Source organism: Squalius cephalus (assembly GCF_949319135.1).
Source record: "Squalius cephalus genome assembly, chromosome: 19".
NCBI lineage: Eukaryota > Metazoa > Chordata > Actinopteri > Cypriniformes > Leuciscidae > Squalius > Squalius cephalus.
The window spans coordinates 7,988,097-8,013,989 of record NC_137140.1 but is presented as its reverse complement, the minus strand read 5'-3'; the positions used below and the strand labels follow the sequence as shown (position 1 = coordinate 8,013,989).

At 38.3% G+C, this 25,893-nt stretch overlaps 1 long non-coding RNA gene across 2 annotated transcripts; it reads right to left on the bottom strand.

Moving 5' to 3' along the window:
* Positions 1 to 1,674: 1,674 nt before the first annotated feature.
* Positions 1,675 to 25,213, bottom strand: LOC307147136. Of its 2 annotated transcripts, none has more exons than XR_013819226.1 (3): positions 25,127 to 25,213; positions 8,920 to 9,045; positions 1,675 to 1,715 (listed from the first exon to the last, which is right to left on the bottom strand). It is a non-coding gene; the product is annotated as an uncharacterized lncRNA (long non-coding RNA). The 2 variants fall into 2 exon arrangements; XR_013819227.1 differs by lacking the exon at positions 1,675 to 1,715 and adding an exon at positions 7,691 to 7,821.
* Positions 25,214 to 25,893: the final 680 nt, after the last annotated feature.

The window sequence follows — 25,893 nt, the reverse complement described above, 5'->3', positions numbered from 1 at the left end:
CCAGACAAGACGTAAGACAACCAATTACTGTGCGATCCGCTGAGGTGGGAACTAATGATTGACTTTCTGAGACAACATCTGCTATTATGGCCTTCTGACGCACTTTTAAGGCAAGTTCAAACAGTCCTCAGAGTTCAAGCCTCACAGTGGCCTCAAGCTGCTCATTCTGAGGTTTGCGGCGTCTCTGTGTCCTACACATAAACCTGAACAAACGTACGTTAGTGCCTTAGTTTCTCTTTACAACACATCTCAGTTACTGAAAAAACCCGTAAAAAACATGAAAAGACTTCTTTTCCCTGCATTTTTTTGGTTAAAAAGCCGTTTAAAATGTCAGTTGCTTAAGGATTTGTAGCAAACAAATACAAAGAAGAATGTATGGAAGCCAAAGAATAAAAAAAGTAATTAACTTTAATCTCACAATTCTGACTTTTTTTTTGCTGTTGTTGCAACTGCAAGTTAATATCTCACAACTCTGAGAAAAAAGAATTCTAAACTCATAACTGTATGAAATAAAAGTCAGAATTGTGAGATATAATCTTGCAATTGCTAGAAAAAACTGAATCTGAATTGTGAGATAATTTTTTTTTTAATTGCAAGTTTATATTTTTTCCTTCGTAATTCTAAGAAAAAAGTCAGAATTGTGAGATATAAACTTGGAATTGTAAGATTTAGGCCTGGTTTCAGAGACAGGGCTTAGATTAAGCCAGTATTAGGCCTTAATTCAATTAGGACATTATAGCTTTTATAAACATGCCTTAGAAAAAAAAAACATTATTGGTGTGCATGTAGAGACAAAACAATGGCACTAAAATATTTTAAGATATGTCAGTGCAAGTTGCTTTCAGTTAAAACAGCTCAAACATGCATTTTAGTCTTGGATTAGTTTAAGCCTTGTCTGTGAAACCGGGGAATACATTTGTAATTGCGTAGTTCTGTCTTTTTTCTTGCAATTGTGAGATAAACTCTGAAAAAGTCAGAATTGTGACTTTTTACTGGCGGAAACATGCTTCCATATAGAAAACCTAGAAAAAAGATTCCGGACTTGAAACTCAAAATGTATTGTAATCTAATGAATGGCTCAATAATTGGGTTTCGGGGTTCTATTAAAGGTTTATGTGTTGAGCTCAGCTCTGATGAATAACAGCAATACATCTTTAGAGAGTTTTGTTGATGTTTAGCCCGGTGCACTTGACTTTCAGTGGCAAATCAGAGGCAGATAACCTGCGAGATCCATGTGAGACCTGAGCAAATCTACTACTGCATCTTTATGCTACATGTTCGATTTGGACTCCAGCACAAAGCCACATACCATCGAAAGTTCAAAAGTTCAGTCTAGCCATGAACTTTGTCAGGACTCAAGTTGTTCTGCAGTCGCAGTATTTTCACCCACGCTCTGTCCTGAGTAACACAGATTTCTGTGGACAACCGCAAAATAAAATTATTGTGAAAGTAATTAAGCGGCTTACATTCCATTTCATCTAAATGCCTATTTGCTTGCCTCTCTGAAAAAAACAAATCCATTTTAGCACATTCTGTGAACAATGGCCAAACAAACAGTAGGGAATTAAAAACAACAATAAATGTGTCATACTGTTTTATCTTCTAGAGTTTTATTACTCTGCACACTTCAGAAGTGGATCAGGTAGGGTTGCTCCGAGGTCATACGAGCCATAACCGGGCCGAACTTCATCCAGATAAGACGTGGAAACCTCTCCCTTGTCATATAGTTGTGAATGAATATGTGAAAATATCTTATTTATCATAAGAAGACTTCACAAGGTCAATGTGAGAAATGTGTCAACCGATAAAAGCTTCCGTGCTCATGGTTATTTCAAATCACACGTGTATAGGATAGGCTATATAAAATCATCTAAAACTAATCAGTGGCCTCAAACAAGACATACTTTTTTGGGGATCGCTTGTGAAATGGAGTAGAATTTTGTATACTTTTAAAAAGAGTAGCCTATAATTATCATACTTAAAAAGAATATTCTTAAGTGCAAACTGAATTTAATATTTGAAGTCTTCAGATGCAAAAACCTCTACGTCCGCCTGACATTTTTCTTTCAAATTAGGATTTTTATGTTTTTACTATTTTACTCTTATCAGTGACATTTTTTGAAAATAAGGCATTTCAGTAATTGACTAATAACCTTTTCATTGCCATGAAAGTGAAATTACTGAACCTAAGCCCGTTCACACCAAGGATGGATAACGATAAAGATATAGTTAAAAAAATCGTTCTCAATATTAAAGAATAGCAAAGTTCGCACCACATAACCATAACGCACAGAGAAACGATATCGTTGGAATCCCCTTCAGAACGATTTTATCCATCTGATGAACGATACAAACATTGACAGCCAATCAGAATCAATCCTGCTAATAGCCAGCTCGATCATTTAAAGTGACAGACAAGAACGCGCTAACAATAAACTGAACGATATCGTTATGGTGTGGACGCTAATATAGTTCACGAGTTCACCCTTTACATCAATTAAACAGAGTAAAGATTATGCGTATTTGGCGTGCTCTCCGGGGGAGGGCTCCGAGCTCGGAAATTTTGCCCGAACCTACTCCCCCGTTGTTGTAAAAGTGAGGAGATGAGGTGGTGGAGGGATGTTGTTAAACTGTCAACGAACGGAGGTAAGTTTGCAGTATATATAGCCTACACCTCTTACCTCATTGATTGGGTTGATTAACAGAGTGTGGTCCACTCGTGTTTAATTAGGTTTGATTGTCTGAATGTGCTCCACATTTGTTTAATTAGGTTTAATTATCTGAACGTGCTCCTCCCGAACTTTGTTAATAAAACATCATTTATCGTTCTCGGTGTCGGGCCGTGGCCGTGGCATTTTTGAAAATAAGGCATTTCAATAACCTTTTCATTGCCATTAAAGTGAACCTAAATATATGGAGCCTGATAAAATCCTTATTTAAAAGAAATGTCAATCAGACTTCATTTTCAGACACTTAATTGCATGTTATTTACATACATTTACATTTACATACATTAAATGTATTGTAGTTTAAACATATAAAATAGCCTACAATTAGTTGAACTTGAGGGTGTTTTTGACCCACTTAAATTGGACTTGAGTATATCTTTATAATTTCATACTTACTTCAATTGTCTTTGAAATACGGTTAAATAATGTACTGACAAGTATTTATGGCAAACTAAAAATATATTGAAACTTGATTGTCATATTTGTAAATGCATATTTGTAATTTTGATGCAGCAATGTAGTAGATTTACAATTTATTACCTTTAAATGTAATATCAAATAACTACATTTAAAATTATAATCAAGTAGGCCTACTTTACATGTGCATACTCACATCAAAATAAGTACAAAGGATCCTTAAAAGAATGATTTTGGTCATTATCACAAAGTGTACTTTTCAAAAGATGTTAAGAAACGTATAATCATGAAAGTATACTCTCCTTTTATTTCATTAATAGGCTATGATGTTATCTGCATGTACAATTGTTGTTTTAAGTGCATGTTCAACACTATAAAGCGCACTTCCTTTTAAATAAATGTAAATGTCAGATTTGTATATTTCTTTAGCCCTGCACTCTTCCCATCATTCTACTCTGAATGACAAAAGCATTGCAGGTTCATTTACACATCAGTGTACACATTTACACATCTCCACTTCCAAGCAGTGAGTCTGATCCCTTCAGGCCTCCTCTGAGAGCAGACGGAGAGCGTCTTCAACACTGCTGATAAAAACAGACTCTGTGTCGACTGTCATCTCACTCTGGATCTCGCCAACCCTCTGTCAGACTGAGTTTATTGAGCTGAGGTGAGCCAAACCATGTCAGTTCATGTATCTCCTAATGACATCATGCCTTTATCAAACATTTCTTAACACTATCAATAAAGAATTTGGAAATGCATGTAGATGCAGGGACATCAGATGAATATGTTTTGATGGTGATGCTTTTATATTTACATTTTACCACAATTAAGTAAATACAAATGTTGGTGTCTATTTAAGAAAGTTTACATTAAGTCATTCACAATAGTGCAAGCAGTGAATGTGAATTATGGGAACCCATGGGAGAAATTCCTATTGCTCAGTAGTTGTAGCTGCTTTCGTATCTCATATGAGATTTCATTGACCTTTCAACATTTGTCTCAGTACAGAACAAATAAAGATGACATTTAAGACAATTGAAAGACAGGAAAGAACTGAGTTGGAGGAAATGAATGTGGATCAAATGGCTCAGAACATTTGGTCTGGCAAGAATTCCATGAGAACTGTTCATATCGAAAACTCAGACATACGATTGCAGACTTGGAATCTTGTCACATTGTGAGACGTTATGCAAATTTGCGTTCTCATGCACTATTAGTGTAAGTGTCCACGGTCAAAATTCCAACAAGAAAAAGTGCACTTTAAAAATACTTAAAAAAAAAATAATTAATTGTGGGAAGTTCTTCAATTCCTGTATTAGTTATAGCATAGTACGTCATTTGGGACACAACTCTACTGAAACTCTTTTTCTCAGTAGAAACATCAGAGAAGCAGGAGTTTTTCTATTTAATCTCATTCCTTTTGCAGTTTCACTGAAATGCGAAACACCTGATGCTCATGGTTTCTACCTCTCTATTTTGTCATGTCCTTCCCTCCCCCATCTGCACTCATTTGGCCTGTACATGAACCCTTGCTGACTTTTTACCCTTCACTCCCTGTACCTGCTCACACACAAGCAGCTGTTTTTCTGTCCTCATACGGATTCCTTGTGATAAAGGAGAACATTATAGCATACTTTTAAAAAGAGTACTTGTTACAGAAATGATGTATCATTAAGGGTGAAATCTGTGTAATGTTTTTGGACACTTAATTGTATGTTATTTCAGATGAAATGAAAATGTATTACAGTTTAAATTGATATTAAATGCAATTAGTTAAACTTTTATGTAATTTCATAATTCTGTTGTCTTTGAAATGTCTATGTAATTTCTACTGAAACTTGTATGTCATGTATTTAAATATATTTGTAATTACACATTGTAATGTTTGTTCAAATTTAGTACATGCAAAAACTTTAAATGTGATATCAAATAACACAACAGTTAAAATTACAATCAAATACTTTATATGTGCTTTTTTAGTCAACACATCACTTTTTAAAAGTCTACTTAAGTGTATTATGAAGCATTATGAAGATTTTTTTTTAAAATGTACTTTTTAAGATTTGAATGCACTTCTTATTCACAAGGGATGCACTGAAATGTTAAAATAACAATAAAATGTACAAACGCGTTTACGTTTGTTTGTGTAAAATGTACAGTTTGTTTCATTATCCCACTAGGTGCAAAATAAAAAATAAATGGCTGTTAAAGCTGAAATGATTTTATTATGTGAGAAGAAAGAGGTGATTTAGAGGAACTCAGATGCCTGTAACAACAGTCAGTTACACACAAACTATGCTGACCAATCAAAATCAAGTGTTCATGGTGTAATTTGAATAAACATTATCATTATGATCATTCCATTATCATTCAGAAAGTGAATGACTTTAGTGCCATTAGACACACAATGCTCCATGAGCAAATAGTTTTCTGAAGGCTGAACATTGCTCAGTGTGGCTCGTAATGAGTTAAAGAGCACAACATCACAGGTAGAGGTATGTTTAGTCGTTTCGGTATGAGGAAACAGATAACGGTGGAGTTAAAATGATTAATTTGCTGTTCCCATCAGAAGGACGGTCTATGAACAGCTGCTATGGACTCTGAAAGCAAGTGAGGAAGACTGGCCCAGTTCATTGGGAGGGCAGAGGCGATAAAGAGTGGTGTGTCTGTGACATTTGTGCGCACACACACACACACATATGCTGAAAGAGTTACCTCTGTATCTCCCATTACCTCCTTCACGAGAGGAACGCTTTGCAACATTTCACCCTCATCCAACCTGCCATTATCTTCTCTTCGGGTTCATTCCCATGCCAGACCGAGCAGGCAGCGTCATTTATTTTCAACATCCGTCGTTTCAAAAAGAAAACACAGTTTGGCTCTTCTGGGGAGGCTTTCTAATGCCAGCTTCTGCCTCAATGATCAAAAACGATGAGCTATTACTTGAACGTGACACGAAGCGGTGGGGGCAGTGAACTGTTTTTGGAGCTGCTTTGGAAGTGTAACTTATCAGTTTGGGAAAACTCTAATGGTGGATAGCTTTAATGGCTCCTCCGCCACCTCATCCCTCATTCCAGCCATCCGTCAAGTGCCACCTTTGTCTCTGCGTTTCAGTCCTGTCTTTGATTCAGCAAAGTTCAGTGCTGAGTCTTTCTCTACACTATCATTGCCTGGAGAACGTGTGTCAGCAGCTTGAGCCAGACTTTTAACCTCATGAAGCATCATGGCTTCCCCTACAGTCCCGATTATGCTGGAGTCAGATTAAGAATAAATAGATTTTGGGTACTTAATATTTATGAAATCTGTATTTAAAGGGTTAATGCGTCAAGCATATCTGTTAAATTAGTTTTGGTTACTTTATTTTAGGATTTGAAGGGAGAAAACTCCATCATGCTGACATCTTTGCGGTCTTTGAGAGGCCAAACATAAAGACATTTAAATCAGTCTCAGAAGACCCATAGATGTAAATATTGCAGCAATTTCATGTTCCTAGTCACCCTGGTGTGCTAAATAAAGGTAAATATTAATGGGAATGTACTTCAGAGATATTTTACTCGTAAAAAATTCTAGGGGTGCCAATAATTGTAGCCAACGTGATTTGGAGAAAAACATTTATTTCATAATGTGATTTCCTCCCCACTTTCAATTATTTTACTTCAATGAAAGGTTAGATTTTTGCAAATTTTTTGAATGAAAGATCAAAAGGATAAACAATGCAGATTTATTTTTTACAGCCATTTTTGATCATATTTACCAGGGGTGCCATTAATTCTGACCACCACTGTATTTTGCTATTTTGACTGGGTTTAATCTCCTCTGTAGCATATTTGCTCCACTAATTATAATATATATATGTTTATGTGCTGTCAAATCAATTAATAGTGATTAATCACATCTAACACACACACACACACACACACACGCACACACACACACACATATATATATATATATATATATATATATATATATATATACGTATATATATATATATATATATGTATATATTTATAAATGATGTCAAAAGACTTGTTTTAAAAATATTTATGCATATAGATGATGTCAATAGTCAATATATAAAAGACTTGTTTTAAAAATATTTAAAAATATTTACCAACCCAATAGTGTACACTCAAACATTCCATTTTTCTTTTCTATTTTCTCCATATTTTCTGCAATTACTTCAGCTTATTTATTAGCATTTTTATTACATTTTTGTTCATGCCAACTTTATACTTTTAAAGAAATTAAGTTTTAATTAAAATTTTATTCCTATTTGAGAAATAAATTTTGAGATTTAAGTTACAATGCATACAATTCAAAATGCATCAACAGCAATGATGCCATCATTAAATCTGCATAATGAATTCCAGTGGTCTTTTCTTTCTAATATCTTTTACTTGCCACATTATGTGTTGATTCTCATGCACAGCTGACACAAAACAAGACGCACAATGAGCGTCATGACATGACATCCTAAAATTGACATTTTTAAAATGAGTAGATGTCACCTGTTCATGTTTACTCTCTCTCTCTCTCTCTGTGTGTGTCCTTACAAATCCCGTCTGCGGTGCAACTAAAGAATAATTGGCGTGTGGAGACAGCAGGGTAAGATGTGAACGGTGTGGATGTTGAGTGTGGTAGGTGAGGTGGGGAACATTGAGATGAGCTCCTGCTGAGACAGACAGGGACAGATGAGGGCCGCTGGCGTTCACAGCTGGGAATCCAGTCAGGGCCAGAGAGTCTATCAGTGAACTCCACAGCCCTGCTCAGACCCTTCCTGACCTGAACATAACCCCACTGATGCTAATCCTTATTTATTGCCTATTAAAGAGCAATGCTTCATCCTCTCAAGCCATAGTGTGATTTAGCACTCCTCAAGTCCAGTGTCTCACCTTTCTGCTGCTTCATCATGTTAGCACTCTGCGAGCAGGCCAATGCTCACTTTGGGGGCTTTTCAACAACTCCTTTTGAAACATTTGGAAAATTTTACACATTAATGGTGCAACAAACTGTACCTTTAGGTTTACTGGGGCAGTACCCTTAAAATGTTTAACTTTATCCACCCCTAAAAGGTGCATATTGGTACATAAGAGTAGTAATATGCACCCTTAAGAAAAAAAATAGTGCTTAATCGGATTGAATGCGCACCTCAAATCTTAAAAGCATATTTTTTAAAAACTGTACTTGCATACAACATATTAATGAAATAAATGGCCACTTTGATGACCGTAAGTAATACTTGTAATAATGTCAAATTGAAAGTTTCACTTTACTACATTTTAAATGATTGTTTAATAACTTTTTGTAGTGGTTTAAAGAAGTGCACTTATTTTGATGTGTCGACTAACATACTAAAGCACATGTTAAGTACTTGATTGTAATTATTAACTGCACTGTGTTATTTAATATTATTGTATTTATACAAAACTGCAACTTCATGACATACAAGTTTCAACAGAAATTTCAGTTTACCCTGAATATATTTCATAATTATGAAATTACGTATAAAGATGCACTTTAAGTCCTACTTAAGTGGGTGAAAAACAATAATTAAGTTCAACAATTTGTATGCTACAGTGTACTTCTTTTTCACAAGGGAAGGTATCGTTTAGGGTTAGATAGGGATGAGTGTTTCTTCTCAGGTCATAGTATGTGTTACAGCTACTGCAAAGAGAAATAGCTGGAAAAGTGGTATAAATGGAGGAATGCCTCTGTATGAAAAGAGTGTCGTTTACAGCACTTGGCACAGGGCCGTCTGAAGAGGTACCTGCTAAGTGCCGTCATTAAAGCTGGAGTCAACGTGTCTGCAGGACTTCATTGTGCACCACAGCCCTTGTTTCCTGTCAGACCTGGAGATGTGAATTGTCCCGGGGCCCTCCAGGTTGAACCAGGGCTGGGGGCAGAGACGGGACAGAAGAACACAAAGGAATGAGAGAGGTGACGGTGCGAGTCTAGTCATCCAGTCTGACCCTCCCACCCGACCCTCTCTTATCTGGTTTGTGACTGGCATTAGGTCTACAGTAGCAAGCATTTCACACTTTTAGTTAGGGTTGCATTATGTCGCGTGACACCTCACCTGCTTGTGAAAAGCGGAGACACATTATCACGACGGGCCCCCGTTTCTTTGAACTGAGGCCCCCGCCCCGGTGAGTTCGTTTGCATTTTATGCCTGTGTCAAAGCAGTCTGATACACGCTGACGTCGTAATGACGCTCTGAACGTGGTGTGAGACGCCGTCCTCAGATCTTCAGGAGCCTCGGGGACTATTTAGGTGGTGCAATCAAAGAGGTTCTCCTCCATAAATTGGCTTTCATACTCAACTTTATAGGCCCTGATTTGTCAGAAGAAGGAGTGAAAGGAGCCGTGGTCAGGGGTTAACTACAGTCCACCTCGGGGAAGTGCTGGGACAGATACAGATTCTGTGGCACAGTTTCAGACAGCTCACAAGTGTGTGTGATTGTCTCATTGAGGCCACAGCCCATATGTCATTTGTGCTTTTTTTTTTTTTCTATGCTAAACTGTCACCTCTCCGAACTTTGAATAACAGTGGACCAGAAAGTTTCGGTCGTCATATTTGATATTAATTGATCTCAAATTAAATGGCCTCCATTTTGCATGCATTTATTCTTTATAGCCACCGATTCACATGGTCTCTATGAAGTGTTTAGCTATGTAGAAGTTTGTTCATTTCGAATATGTCTTCAAACACAGGAACATGATGTAGGTTTGAGTAAGATGACATGATATACTTATGCAAATATATACAAATATAATAACAATTAACATACATAAATGAATGATATATTTTACCTATATATAAATCACATTGAAATAATTATTATCAATTATTAATACAATTGTGCAAATAAATGTTTTCATATACTGTATATAATACATCCATGCAATTTTAAATAAAGTAAATAATATATATATTAATGTAATTGTATTTAACGTTATATAAATTACATTAAAATATATTTTTAATACAATCATGCAAATAAAAACTATTTGTATACTTTCATATAATGTATATAATATCATGTGAATTTAAATAAAATATATATTATCATATATTTAAATGTAATTATATATTTAACTACATTACATTAAAATATTTAATGAATCAAAATGAATAATATGATTATGCAAATAAATAAAACATCTATTACAGTTTTTCTCGATTGCTTAAACACTATAACCAGGCTTTTGAATTAAAATTTCAAAACCATAATGCCATTTATCAAGAAGCACACCCATTTCACTAAACTATAAACACTATTCCCTGTTTTGACACACGAGTCAGATTTGTTGAACTGTCACTGCAAAACTCTACACACAAATCCCTTCATTTCTCATTGCTTAGACCATGTTGTCATTTAGAAAGCACTAGCATTCAATATTGTTCACTCAAGTCAGCACAGCTTCAGCTCAGTTAGCACACAATTACCCAAGTGGAAACACTAAGAGTCAAAATTTAACACACATCAACCAGATCCTTCAATAGAGAGATAAAAGGGCCCAAATCAGTTTTTTGAGTTTTGGAACAATGTATCCAGAAAGACATGAAGGAAGAGATCGAGGATAAGGAGGAGGAGGAGGAGGAGGAGGAGGAGGAAGGGCAAGAAGACGAGCAGTCTCAGATGAAATTCAAGCCACTCTAGTTGCCCATGTCTTTATCAATGGTTGGACTATGAGGGAGGCTGGGCTACGAGTAAGGCCAAATTTGAGTCGCTTTACCGTCACCTCGAGAACCTTCATGGAGGAGTGGTGACAAACAAAATTCACTGAATAAAAGACAAACATTTCCAATAGTCTTTGATGAGGTTTATTTTCTTGCAAGAAAAGGCCAGCAGTCGTACAGTCACACAGAGTGACACGGAGCGTGACAGTGAAGGGAGGGCATCCTTTCTCCTTTATAGTTGACTCCCAGAATGTTATCTTTCTAGGTAAATGATGGTATTTCAACCATATGTGGAACATTCAGACTTGTTCATCATATTGTCTCCTTGAGTGGAGGCCCTCCTGTCACACACTTTACCAGTCCAATACAATTCCATATTAGAATAAGGTTTGTGTGTGCTCTTTTACTGTCATATGATGGTCACACACATCTTACTGTAAGTAAATATAAAAAAAAATTTAGAGGAGAAAAAAAAAAAAAAGTAAAACGGGAAAAAAAGGGTTTTTTTTGCTTTGTTGTGTGTGTGTTGTACTGTGTAGTACATGAATGAATAAAAATGTGCCAATGTATCCATTGGTTGTGTCTTTTGTGTTCATCATGTGAAAAGGTTTGTGATGGGGGGACCACAAGCAACATAACTTACCAGTTTTGGAAATGTTGTTTTGAATTTATTGCACCAGTGTGTTAGACTATGTTGTAGTGTGTGTGATTTTGAGGGCTTGTGTGTCCTGTCTGAGGGCAAAGTTTGGTTTTTCAGCAAGAGAGAATGGTTTTGAGTGTAGAGCTTCATTTTGACCTGAAAATAGGATGTTTGGGGAATTGGGTGAGACGTTATGGATTTGTGTTTACAGTTTTGAGAATACGAGGCATAGTTTCAAGAAATGTGTTTAAGCAATCGAGAAAAACTGTAATACTTTCATATACCAAATATAATACATCCATTTATATAAAATATATATTACTATATATTTAACTATTTAAAAAAATATTATAGATTATTAATAATTGTACAAATAAAGAGAAAACTCAATTAACATACTTTCAAATTCTGTATATATCCATGAATTTATGAATAATTTATGAACAAATAAGTAAAAATATATAAATTAAATACTTTCATATACTGTAAATAATACAACCATGTGACTATGATATATATATATATGTGTGTGTGTGTGTGTGTGTGTGTGTGTGTGTGCATAAATTAATATTATTCATCATAAAACAAATTACTGTACTGATAAATTACTGCTGCCATGTTTATTACGAAAATAAATGTGATTTGGTTATAATGCATATGTTATGTGACTCATCATGATAATCCCTTTGTAACGGTCTCATGTTGCATGCTTTATACCCATTAATAACTGTAAAGAAACCATACCTTAGGTGAATTAGGCAGAGTAAAAATGCTGGGCCCTCCTTTTCACATATTTTATTTAGCCAAATTTCAATTTCTTGTGAGGTCCAGTTTTCAGAGCACTGTTACAACTGGATCATTCCCCTGAACTGCATGAAGTACTTCCAAGTTTGTTGCCCTCATTATAGTTCAGTATTTCTCCATGTGCTAGTCACAATGGCTTGGGCAAATTCTAAGCAAGAAAATTAAAGGTGAAGTGTGTAATTTCTGTACCACTAGCATCAACAAACAGAATTGCAAAAACAATCATTTTCAAACAGGTTTCAGAACATTCCCACAGTCTATATGCTTAAAGCAGGGTTCACCAATCTCGGTCCTGGAGGGCCGCTGTCCTGCAGAGTTTAGCTCCAACCAGCTCCAACACACCTGTTTGAAAGTTTCTAGTATGCCTAGTGAGACCTTGATTAGCTGGTTCAGGTGTGTGTAATTGGGGTTGGAGCAAAACTCTGCAGGACAGCGGCCCTCCAGGACCGAGATTGGTGAACCCTGGCTTAAAGCAACACTAAGGAACTTTTCCTCTTCGGTCGCCCTACAGGTTGGAAGCGGAATTGTCCATTACCGCTGTCGTAAATAATTTCGCCGCCCGCAGCTTACCGTCGCACGCATGCTTGCTGTTTATCCAGCACCGGCTTTGGAATGAACGATGTCCACAGACAAGGTAGAGTATGTTGCATGATTTTATGAAAGTATGATGTATTGCGACATCAGAAACGAAGAAAAACTAAATAATGACTATTGTAACGCTTGACGTAAAGCAAGTCAAATTTGTAGTTTTTTTAATGTCTCATTCGAACTACAGAAACGCGACTCGGTTTGGCAAACTTGCATAGTGTGGTTATAGCAGATATAGGGCTGCAAAGCGAATCCAGAAGTGCCTTCACCCCGTTACGACTTGATGAACCACTGATACGATTTTGGAAACATTATTTTAAGGTAAAAAATGTTCCTTAGTGTTGCTTTAAAGTCGCAATGAAACAGAGGTAGCAAAGGGTATTTTCTTCTGTATTGTGACACATCTGAGGGTAATTGATTATCAAAAAAGAAAAAATGTAGGGCAGGTACTCGGTTCTATTCATCAGTTGTTGGATTCATCAACTGGATTTTGAGATGTGGCCGTTCCACTTAAAAGTGAAGAGAGATGAATGCAGTTAATCAGAAAAAAATCATTATTCCTAACCCTCTTTACATAAACTTGTGTAAATAACCATGCTAGTGTGCATTCAATTTCCTAATGCAGTTCATCATTAGGTATTTCATATATTAATGGCACTTGCATATTGTCTCTGAGCATGTTTAATGATCCTTTCAGGCTGGCACACGTCTGTCCAGCAGCAGTTTGAGATGCTTTTACAAACACATTGCTTCAGTACTTCCATTAGCTTCTTCTTTTCACGTGTAAGTCCTCTACCCCTGTGTGCTTGCTGGTGCATTTATCATCCATTTTCACTTTTGTCGAGGCCATGCATCAAATGATCAATCATAGCCGAGTGTTTTCCTTAGCATTGGCCATCTTTCATTGTCACCATCAAAGGACTGTCTCGTCTCCTTTGTGGGAGAGAGAAAGAAAGAGAGGGGGTTAAAGGACAGGAGCGCAGGGTCTCATCCTTACACGACACCAAGAGAAGCCGAGGTGTACAGTCGGTATCAGCGAGGTATCTCTCTCTCTGTGCTCGCTTCGAGCAATGGGTTTTTCACTGGCCTGCCCTCCGATTCACCTTGAGCCGTTGCCGAGACCTCCATCCCTCTCCATCTGTCACCAGCAGAGAAGCTCTGTTTTACTGCGGCTGGAACCGCGAACAGCAGATCTGGGTTCAGCCAAGATTCACTAGGAATGCGTTTTAACCACATACACTGCATGTGACCCTTTAACACTTATGAGCTTTTATTTATAGACTAGTCAATCAGAGAGAGAAGGAGTTCAGAAGTTTATAACATTCACGGTGAGCACTGGAATAGTCCTACCCTGTGAAAGATCCGCCTTGATACCATTACAGCTGTCCTCTGGAGCTTTTACTGTGCATGTTACAGAAACAACACAAATGTGGTCGTTTAGGTGACATGTTTAAACAAGTAAACTGAGTCACATTTAATATATTTCACATCTATGGGTTTAGTAAGGCTGCACGATTTGCAATCTAATTGCAATTTTTCTGAAAATAAATATTAAATAAGAACAAAATAAAATTGTAATATCTGTAATATTTTACTGTAAAAATAATCAAGTATTCAAGAAAATAATATGATAATCATCATATTGCAATTTTAGTTAAATATTATTATAATAAAAATGATTATTATTTATTTTACATTACAACTGTAAAATTGCAATACGACTCACCGGCACATTCTCCATCACCAGCAGCCATCTCTGCCTGTTCCAGACAGGACTTATCGTCCCAGCCCAGAGTGTCCTGGAAGGCATGAGACATCTTCTGTTGTGGACCTGATTTTGATGCCTAAGCCTACAACGGAAACAGAGCCAGAATCAATGCCCGCCACGGACCACATGCTAGAGCCACCTAAGACCCAACCAAGTAGCCAGACTGCCAACAAGTCCATCCCGGAGCTAGAGCCAAAAGCCATTTCCATCCCGAGGCCAGAGCCCACCATCAGGTCCATCCCGGAGTCCGCACCACGGGGACAGTCCTCTCCTGAGGAGGGCTCATTAACTTCTCAATGGATCCAGCTCCGACCCTTGTCCCTGCACCTGAACTCGCTTCAAGGAATCTGTTAGATGATCCAGTCCCACCCTGTCACCTGCTCAGCCCGATGTCTCCGTCATCACAGCTGGCTCCATCCAGTTCCATGGATTCACCTGCTCTGCTTCATCGGCTTCGCCCTCGACGCTGACTCCCTCCAGCCCTCCGGTTCCGGCTTGGGCCTCCTCTCCACCAGCTTGGCTCTGTGAGACGGATCCCCTGGCTGCACCTTGGGCCTCCATGCCCATGTCTCCATCTCACCCTGTCAGCCTTTCAGCTCCACCTTGGTTCTGCACTCCCTCAGCTTCATTGTGGTCTGATATCACTCAAGCTCCACCGGGCTTCCTTTTCCGTCCAGTTCCAGCTTGGACTTTCGTCATCCTGGTTCCACTGCTGAATTCTGGGCCTCTGGCTGCGTCTAAGGCCCTTCACCCCTTCGGTTCCACCGGGTTCCTTCTTCCCTCCGGCTCTGCCTTGGTCCTCACTCCCTCCGATGTCACCCCATTCTGCCAGGCCCCCGTCTTTGCCTCGGTCCCTCAAACTGGCAGAATCGCCTTGGACTTTCTGGCCTCCAATGTCACTCCGGTCCATCATCCATTCGGTTTTGTTGGGGTCTCCACCTTGACCAGCTCCACCTCCGTCGGTTGGCCCACCAAGCTCCATCCAAAAGACCATCAGACTCCATCAGCTCTGCCGTGGTGTTCCCCTCTTCCGGCTCCTCCTGTTTCATGTACTTCGCCAGCTCCTCGTTTTCCTCCAAAGCCCCCTCCCTCCATTGCTGGACTAAAGTGCATGCCAAAAGGACATGCCTTTTGGGAGGAGGACTTCTGTCTGGGATTATGTTTGTTTCATGTATATCCTTTTAGTTTAGCATTCTTTGTGACCTTAATGACTCTGTGTTAGTTTTATTAGTTACTTGGTTACTTGTTTCTTGTTTAGTTCACTCATCAACTCTGAGGTTGATGAACAACATCAAGTTCTGTTCAGTTCATTGTCAGTTCATGTCTTGAGTTAAGTGCTGTTAGTAGTGTATTTTCCTAGTTATTCTCTCCGTATCATTGTTATTTATTCTGCGTCACGCATCTCCTTACGACCACCATATGCGCGACAACAACAGTGCAAGTATTTTATTACTTTGAAATTCCTCATTCATAGCTCAGGAGACTAATGTGCTATTCAAGTGGAGTTGAAAATATTGTTATTATGAGTTACGAGCACATGAATAGCCCTGCAATTTGAAGTTGTAGTCAAAGTGAATGAATTCTAGTTGATACACAAGTTGCGTCATTGGATAGGGCATGCCAGTTTGAAACATTGCAGCTCTGATCTATAAAATAGATAATTTCATATAATGTCTAAAATATATAAATATCAGTAAGTGGAAAGCAAATTTGTAGTGAATTATAATGAATGCTTTTGCGAGTAATATATAATAATAATACTTTTGTTTTCTTTAGGCTACTTCCGTGTTATGTATCCGACTTGAATGCTTGACATGACGTAGTAACGAACGAGGTTCGATTTGTTGAGAAATGTTTGAGTACATATTGTTTTAGATCTCATCTGAAACTTAACAGAATACAAATGTGAGAATACTAGGATCTTTTTTTAAGGAGAAAGGGTCTCAGTTTGCTCTTCATTAAATCCCATCGCTGTCTGAGAGAGATGTTAGAGAGATCTAATTTGTGGAAATACTCATATCGCACTGATGCAGATCATACTATCTCCATCATATGAAAGAATTGGAGTCGAAGGATGTATTTTGATTGTTAATTTACTATGTCCTGAAGTGACTGTATATTATTTACAGGAAACCTGGAAATGCTTGAGACAGCTTAAACAGGTTATCTTCTCAGAATCAGCTGTTATCAGCAATTGCTTTGTGTTTTACCTTTCAAAGAGAGGCATTTCCCTGACCCAAGTCAAGCCAATCAAGCGGCAATGACTGCATCTCAGTGTCAAAGCTAATTGGTAGCCGATCAAAATAAAGGCTTGAATGGGAGTTGTCTCTGCACCCAGAATTACCCTGAACTATGGGTGAACCCAGTGCTGCCCATCAAAGAGTTCACTGGAATTGTCCATGTGCCTGAAATCATCTCACATCAACCTCAAATTAAACAGGGAAGTGCTGTGTTTCACAACTGCCCATTCAGCAGAGGAGATGAGGAGATGATTGCATGAGTGACTGTAAAATCCTGCCTTAATGGTTCCTTGATTAACACCCCTTGAAAGAGACCTAAGTTCAAAAGACAGCTGACGTGACAGTGGAGCAAAAAAGACGATTGTACAATGGTGTCCAAAAAATTAACACAAAACTGACGCGATCAGTTATGAATACAAACATAATTGCTATACTCCACTGGTATGAACTTTGAGTTTGTTTTAAAAAATAGTTAATTTTGATACAGTGTTTGAGAATGAGATCAACACATATCCGCCTTCATCTGTGTAAGATTACATCATCAGTAACAGTCTAGCAGCCAGCCACATACAGGCACCATCTGCATCCTTTGTTTTTCAACATAAAATGATGAGGTGTTGATTTAAGTTGGCTGACTAAATGGGGAAATGAACATTCATAGATAAAAGATAATAAATTATACCATAATGAATTTCAGAGAACTGAACTTGGACTTATTGAACTTACTGTGACAATTGCATCTTTGGTTCCAGCTATAAAACACGTGCACCAAGTCAACAACAAATATTGCAATCAACGTTTTTAGTGCTGTCTGATAAGGCATATATTACCCAGTTCCCACCTGGTATTAAAATATGTTTTCAGAGATCCGATTTTAGTATCATAGAGATATATACTATTGAGACAATATAGTCTTTATTAATACTTAATTATATTATTTCTATACAGTTTTTATAAAATATTATTTCAGTTTTAGTTGTTTTAGTACATCAAGTTAAACTAAATTAAAATTATAAATGTTGCAATGAAATAAGGTTACTTTTTTATTTTATTTCAGTTAACATCTATTTTATTTCATAGTATTTTATTTTATAGCAACCCTTGTTGAGATGCATTTCGACCAGGTATTAACAAGTATTTCGAATGTGTCTTTTGTGTCCACATGTTTTCAGATTTTGTTGAGACACTTATTTTGCCACATTCTACATCACAGACCCTGTTTACACCTGGTTTTAAGATGCGCGCTGGTCGATCGGATCACAAGTAGACAACGGAGAAACATTCCCATTTACACCTGGTGTTTTAATCCGTCTCTTTTGCCCAATTTCAACCACTCCTGTCCTGATTTCTTCGAGGGGAGGGACTATGGGCAGGTAAATGTATGTTTTTTCCTGATCTTTCGATCTAATGGACAAAGTAAGCTCACGCAATTTCGTTTCTGCTATGACAGCCGGTAGACCACATCGGACGCGTTGTGTGTGTTAGAAATCAGGAATGGTGAGAGAACATTGTGCTCGGTACTTTTTTGTGTTCAAACCAAACTTGGATCTTCAGCCGACAAAGTTCAAATCCCATCTGGCTGGCGCACCTCCCATAATGTTTACACATTAGGTCAGTAGGTGGAGAGTAGACGGTCTTTTGCGGCTGTTCGAACACATCCGACCTCATGAGCGTCTACACTATGAAAGCAATCCGGTCGAATGCGTTTTCGACAACCTCTGGAATTGTTCGAAAATGGACCAACTAAAAACATTTTAGACCCTCTTTGCACCTGTACTTAGCGTCATCCACTTGTGAACCAATCGACCAAAACACATCTTAATACCAGGTGTAAACAGGCCCACATTCGAGGGAACGGCGAGGGAGTGGCGAATGGTGCACGAATACTTTTCAGCTTATGAGCTAATAAGCTAATTGGATCGCTTGGGGTTCTAATGGAGACCCAATTTCAAGAGAGGACCCGATATCTCACGAGACCGGGACGCATTGCTCCATATGTTTTCAGTGATCCGATCACAAATCATTTAAGACCCTTGTTTCCACCTTTATTTAGTGCTGCCCGTAACGTAAAACTCATCTTAATTCCAAGTGGAAACAGAACCAAACTTAGTTAGTGTTTTAAACAGATTTTGAAGTTATCTCATCCCATTTGTGCTACTTACACGAGATCATGGGAACAATAACACCTCATATCATTCAATTTGTTAAGGAAAGGTGTGCTTTTACTTTTCTAGATATTTGCTGGGCAGATTACAAAAACCGAGCCCCATCTGGAGACTAGGAAATCATAGAGACTTGAAGGTGGGCTCTTTTGACTTTGGCCAGTAAGCAACCACCTTAGCAGTGAGAACATCCTTGCAATGCTCCAGAAAACACCCAGAACTCCTTAACAACTGCATAGCAACACTGTAGCAATCACCCAGGGGTGCGTTTCCCACAAGCATCATTAGCCAACTATGGTCGCAAGTTCCACTGAACTCTGTTGGTAACGACAGAACTTGCGACCATAGTTGGCTAATGATGCTTGTGGGAAACGCACCCCAGAATAGCAACTCCCTGGCAACCACCCAGAACACCCTAGCATTGTGGTTTACTTGGTTGCTACTGTACATAATAGCCATGCTAATGTTCTCATTTGAACAATTAAAAGAAATTGTTCTTGCACCTGCAGCAGCAGGCAAAACGCCACCTGCCAAATGGGCAACACTCAGAGCAGTTGTCTGGCTGCCCCTCTCTCTGCGCAACTGTCCTGGCAGATCTCTATCGTGAGCCCCGGCAGATGCTTAGCCAGAGAGATAAGGGCCCAGCGGCGTTTGAGACGTGCTGACAGGATGCTCCATTACACGGTGTAATTACAACCAGAAGCGGCACCAAGTGTGAAAGCGACTGATAACATCAGGTCAACCAGTGAGCAGGGAGTTCAGCGGGAGGTGGAGGGGAAAGATGCATCCCTGACGGGTTATGTTTCCACAGCCCTCAATTCTGTGAGCACACACCCGACAACCCACACTCACGCCTCCCTGTGTGTCCAGTAGTGCTGTTGACTCTGCCAGGACACTGAAGATGTACATGCTAATGAATATTCCAATATTACTTGGTCATATTCTGCAAGTATCATATGAACGCATAAGCCCGATTGTCATGATTAACATGTAAAAATGTTTGGGTTTTTTAGATATTTTAAATACCTTATACAGAATATGTTCAACATTTTGATGAACATTTGAAAAAAACTGGAAAATTATTATGTAATTTATATTAAATACAGACAGTTTTGGTATAGAAGTTCAGCAACTAGACACATTTTTGGAGCAATGAAGAAACTGTATTTTTTTTTTATTTTATAAACATTTTATGAACATACTTTTCAAAGTATCATGACCGACATTTTGCAATTTCCGCAAAATTATTTGCAGTATTTCTAGCAGCCCAAGCTTATTGGAAATACAAGCCTGTGGTGAAATTACTGCAAAAGATTACACTGCTTCTCGCACATTTTGCTACACAATGTCCAGTAAGCGGTGCTAATTGCAACATTTTATTACGTTGGTTGTTGCAGCAGTTCATAATTTGGCTAAAGGGTTAATGCTATATCGCATTTGAAAATAACATACCACCTTCTTTAAACCATACCCCAAAACTAACTAATAGTTTTAACAAAAGCAAACGTGAGGGGAAAAATGGATTTACATTGCGTCACAAGTGCAATATTGTACCAGGTGAGCTACCGAGCTTTACTACATCATAAATGCCATATGTGCTGATTATGTGATGCAAACTTCAAAATTTCTTAGTTTTCAAATTTGGCACTATGGTAAAAGTGTTTCAAAGGTCATCATAACATAGTGCTGTGAAAAGAAGTTGTTGATATTTTACTACCACTAGTGGCCATTTCAGCTGAAAACTGCATTGAATTGTATGTATAGGGTTGTTTTTTGATTTTTGCAAAAAATGTAGGCACATTTTTCCAACCAGTTTTTTATAATAGAACAGCGAGGACAAGTGTGCATGTCTTTGTTCCTATTATGCAGATTGCAGGACTATAGCAATATTCTGATCACTGTATAGCATAATCACTATATATGGGTCTTAATGGGTAAAGAAAACATGCTGTGGTCACTCTCAGAACATCAGCACTTGCTGTACTGGTGTATAGATGTGAGAAACCACAACACAGGTGAAGCATCACAGTGCCACAAGGTCGGCGAGGGGACAAACACAGGAAAGCTCTCATAAACTCAAACACAGAGGGCAGCAGTATTGCCCTCTCTCTCTCTCTCGCTCGCTCGCCTCTGTCCTCGACTTACCCTTACCCCCCTCCAACCCCGGCCTGGCGACACGTGCTGATTCCACAATCAGATTTGTCCGTTTTATTTTGAGGTCCTGACCCCGCCGCCTTTGGGAATGTGAACTTTTCTTGTTTATTGGTGGCCATCAGGCCAAGAACAGCTGTGTGTGTGTGTGCATGTGTGTTAAAGAGAGGGAATGAGAAGGGGAAGTGTGCAAAATGCCTCCATTTGGCTGGACGTGGATTGCTCCTATTAAGCAACAAAACCAGTCCAGATTTCACGCTTGCTGCGAGACGTGTAGCATCCAACAATTTGCCACCACAGCATCCTTATCAGCATCATAAAAGCCGGCTTTGGATGGATGGAATGAACCCCAGAGAAAATGAACACGCACAAAAATCAGGAAAGGTGCACTTGGTTCCTTCACCTGTGCTCAGTCCTGCTGGGATATTAGTTAGGCTGCTGCTGGGCTGCTTGTATGGAGAATGGGTGAGGCGGAGCAGAGGTTTGCAGGAGCTGAGGAGGAACACCGTCTCCTGTCGCCAGGCTGGATTTATGATGCTTCCTCTCACTTTGAAGGGCAGCTCTGTTTGCTTAGTCCCCGCTAACTACTTTGCATGGCCTGCCCCAGTGCATGTTCATTCACAATAACGCTCCAGTGCCGCCAACCCCCAGGAATAGGCTGACGTGCTTGAAAAAAGCAACATAGGTCCTTTGTTTTTCTCCTTTATCATTTCTAATGCTTTTAAGGCAAACCCTCAAGGCAAAAGCCTGTCAGGAACATGTCCAGGTCATATTTCACACCAAAAACAAAATAAAAAAAATTTGTAATTATATTTTGCATAAAGAAAATGACACCTATTTATTCTTTTATTTTTATTATTTTTCACAACAATTAAGCACATTTTCTCCCACAAATGATCACTAATGAAATGTGGGAAAGTTTTTATTACACTAATGTCATATGAAGAAAAATACATCATGATATAAAATAAAGTTTTTATACATCACGATAGAATTTTTGCCTAATAAAATTGTTTTTAAATGATCTTTTTATTACTTTAAAGTAATAAGAATTTGAGACTCACCATTGAGAACGCAAACAAAGAGTAAAAAATACAAACACATAGGATTTTTCTAGGCCAAAATTGTGTCACAATGCAATTTTTTTTTTATTATTATAATCAAGCAAATTCACATTCCTCTATTTCGCATTACTGTAATGTGTTCAAAAATATTGGGTCACACTTTAGTTTAGGGTCCAATTATCACTATTAACCATGACTCAATAAACTCCTGATTACTGCTTATTAATAGTTTGTAAGGTAGTTGTTGAGTTTAGGTATTGACTAGGAATAAGGGATACAGAATATGGTCATGCAGAATAAGGCATTAATAAACAGCCAATATCCTAGTAATATTCATGCAAATAAGAAACTAGTTAATAGTGAAAAAGTGTTACCAAACATTCAAATATCATTTAAATTGTAAAGTATTTATGCATCATGGCAGTATTTGTTAAACTGTCTTGCATTTCAATTCATTTTGATTAGAATAAAAAATCATTACAGCATAACCATTAACAATATTGAGAATTACAAGCAAATGTAAAAGTAAAATGCCCAGATGCATTGTGGTAATGAGCGTTTATTTTTTACCTATGTGATCATAAAACATGCTTTATTTCTTTCTGCAAAATCTAATTTCATATATGACCTGGACATTATCTAATGAAATTCACCCCTTGAAGCCTCATCTTGCACTAATCCATTTACACTAATATCGCCACAATAAAAGGTTTTTAGGAAAAACAACACATCCTGACTGTTTGCAGCACTGACATATTCAACCCAAACAAATAAGTGCAAAACCAGGGGGTGATAATAACAGCAAATCTGATCATACGGAGCGAACTAATGGAGTTTCAAAGCGAGGGAACGGGAGGATAGATCGTGCCATCTGCACCTCTCCGCGGCACAACACACTGTCTACAGCAGCAACAGGAAATCTCTGCAAAGTTCAGCCATGGGTCAGTGTAGACATCGCTCCTCCCTCTGCCCTCCCTCCACCACACACACACACACACATCCACCTGAGCAGCCTTTGAGGGGTCATGAGGATTAGCGACGGGGCGGGGGCAGGGGAAAAGGGGACACAACTACCATATAATTCAAACAATTAAGGAAACATTTAGTAAATGGTGCAGTGTGTGTTAAGTGTGCGACTGACCTTTTCCTGAACCCATTTATGAACTTCTGTTTTGGTGTGTGTGCATGAGCGTGTCCAAACTCCATTTCCCCGCAGAGAGCGTAAACTTTAGCCAAATATTGTTTGTCTATTGATAACCGCTGATGGGAGGTAAACTAAACTGCTGTCAGTTTGCTGAACGCTGATATGCCAGCAAAGTTTGCACGCCGCCAGCAATCACTAATGTCTCTCCTCCACACAAAGTGCTTGTGAGATATTATCGTGCAACTGGTCATTCCCATGCAGATCTCTTGCTGGGCACGATAAGGTTACCATTATGACTAAACCGGCACACGCGATTCCTCAGATGACGGAGAAATTACCCATGCTGCCTGTTATCTCTATAGAGCAGCACTCTATGATTCCATAGCAGAACATGAAGAGCCAGCAGGGGCTGCCTGACCTCTCTCTAATCGTGAAGTCAAATCCTGGTCAAACCCTGAGGGACAGCCGTGACGGAGGAGGCCGTCCCGACTCCATACATGTGTTTGGAGCCGTGATTAAGCATTCCAGGAATGTGGTATGAAAATAAGCAGCTTTGATTGAAAACAAACAAACAAACAAAAGATTATTCATGTAATCTGACCAGGACGTTCAGTCACATGGAAAACATTCATGTGTCATTAATGGTGTTTGCTGTCAAGAAGGCTTGAATATGAGCCGTTCTTCATATTTTTGTAGGCAAAAACCCCGGAAACACAGTTAGCATTTTAGCACTTCCAGCTCCATCATCCTGAAGTCATTGGGCTTTTTTAATGAGTTTTAGGTTAAATGGCTGAAATACGGGCTGTGGTTAACAAGCACAAGATATTTTCATGTTTTTATAAAAAATATATCAAATACCCACTTGTGATTTTGTAAGCTTGTCTTGTTGCTAACAAGTAACTAAATGGGATTACAGAGTTTGTTGGGGATATTAAACATCATAACGGCATACAGGTTACTTTATCTACTCGCTAGTCTGCTTTCACAGCCTCGTTGTGTTTATAATCACTCTCTTGCAGACCGTTCTAACTCAAATTTGCAGGGAAAATGTTTTTAATAAAGAATGAAAGAGTTGTCGGAAGCTGCCGTTGAAGTCTGGCAACCGTGGTGTAGTTCGTTTACAGCCTACATTTAGCTTTTTACTTCTGGTGCTTGTATTTAGGCTTCAAAACTCATAAAAGCTGTGTTCATTTGTTCGTTCATTATCATAATGAACAAAATGCAAGCCTGCAGAGCTTATTTTCTGCAATAATCCAAAAGCCAATGGAAAATCCTATTGAGTTTTTGTCAATGGAACCAGGGTGATGCTAACTTATAGATGGCCGACAAAAATACATCATCACCAGCACTCTGTTGACCCTGCATGGGGGATGTTTAATAATACTTATGTTAAGACTTTTTATAGAAAAACTATTAGATCACAATGTCCTTCCAAACTCATAAGAATTCCTTCAGCGGCTATCCAGCTCAAAAAAGCACCACAAAAGTGGTTCATATGACTTCGGAAATCATTTGATGGATTTTGTGATTGAAATTAAAGCTGTTGTTTAGTGAAAATCCCTCGTGCTTCTAAAATCTCAAATGCACTTGTGCATATTCAGAATTAGCACGTTGTGACTGCATGGCATGAGAGAACCAATTAACGTTATAGACATCAAAAAGGCGCGCCTTCACGCGGCATATTTATTCAAAATCCTAATATTTGAAAAGCAGTAAAATCTTCAAAAACTCACCTTTTGTGTTCCACTGGAGAAAGACAGTCATATTATTTACTTTAGAGCGACATGAGTTTGCGTAATTAATTCATGACAAAACTGACATTTTGGGTCTTGAGACATGCTTGAGACCTGTCACACAGATACAAGCACATACTGTTATAGCGCCCTCTAATGGACATCTAATATAGTGCAAATGCAGTCTGTTATGACAGTTCTAGCAGTGTAGCAAAATTGACAACATTTGACATCTCTAGACTAGAGCCGCTGTTAACTGGTGAAAAGCACTTAAAATGTGAACCAAAATGTGCCAAATGACTAGTAAATTTGTTCCCGGAGCTCTTGACTGCTCTTAACTTAATTATTTCTGTCAGTCTGATTGGAAAGCTCACTGCTGCCTCAATTCACTATTGAATTATCAATTTAAATATCAAAATTCAATCAAACGTGGAAGTTACAGATTTATTATCATTATTTGATTTTACTTGCAATAACTCTAGTAACAGGTTTACAATGTTGATGAATGTAGTCAAATAATAATTATTAAAAGTCCAAATAATGTCACTTCCTGAGTCTGGAAATTTGGAACATTGGAACTATTCGTGGAAAGTTTTAAACGTACCTTAACAAAGTCTGTCATCTAGTGGACGATACGCGTAATGACAATCTACATCGCAGATCTACAATCTATATTGCGTGCAAGCAAGCTCAAATTTCCGTTTATCCTTTGAAATCGTCAATTGTATTATGCATTTTATTAGACTAAATCAGAGTCTGGAAACTTA